Source organism: Arachis ipaensis, chromosome B8 (assembly GCF_059453495.1).
Source record: "Arachis ipaensis isolate K30076 ecotype BB chromosome B8, ASM5945349v1, whole genome shotgun sequence".
NCBI classification, from domain to species: domain Eukaryota; kingdom Viridiplantae; phylum Streptophyta; class Magnoliopsida; order Fabales; family Fabaceae; genus Arachis; species Arachis ipaensis.
In genome coordinates, this window is record NC_142443.1 from 90,567,915 (window position 1) to 90,568,588 (window position 674).

General features: G+C 45.4%; 1 non-coding gene across 1 annotated transcript; it reads left to right on the forward strand.

Moving 5' to 3' along the window:
- Nucleotides 1-351: 351 nt before the first annotated feature.
- Nucleotides 352-458, forward strand: LOC148548792 (small nucleolar RNA R71). Its single transcript, XR_015897686.1, has one exon. It is a non-coding gene; the product is annotated as a small nucleolar RNA R71 (small nucleolar RNA).
- The last annotated feature ends 216 nt before the right edge of the window (nucleotides 459-674 follow it).

Below are 674 nucleotides of genomic sequence, written 5' to 3' on the forward strand. Positions count from 1 at the left end.
TGCTCCTGACTCCTCTCTTCTTCTTCATTCACTCCTTCTTGTGTTGTTGATGAAGTGGAGATTGCTGCTACTTGGTTCCTCTCCATCTTCTTGGTGAGGTCAGCCAGCTGCTGGGTAATGAGCTTGTTTTGGGCCAACAGAGCATCTACATTGTTTAGCTCCATCACTCCTCTTGTGTTCCCTCTTTCGGAAGCATAGAAGTAGTCGTTTTCTGCTACTGTTTCAATAACATCTATGGTTTCCTCAATGGTCTTCTTCTTGTTCAAGGATCCTCCAGATGAATAGTCTACGGCCTTCTTTGACTCATAAGAGAGCCCTTCATAGAAAATGTGCAGCTGCACCCATTCGTTGAACATGTCAGGTGGACACCTCCTCGTTAAGTCCTTGAACCTCTCCCATGCTTCATACAAAGTCTCACCATCTTGTTGCCTGAAAGTTTGGACCTCAGCTCTCATCTTATTGATTCGTTGAGGAGGGTAGAATCTTGCTAAGAATTTGTTCACCACATCCTCCCAAGTTGTCAAGCTCTCCCTTGGGAAGGATTCAAGCCACTTGGCTGCCTTGTCCCTGAGTGAGAAAGGAAATAAGAGCAGTCTATAGGCGTCAGGATGAACACCATTAGATTTCACTGTGTCACATATTCTCAGGGAGATGGTCAAATGTTGATTGGGGTC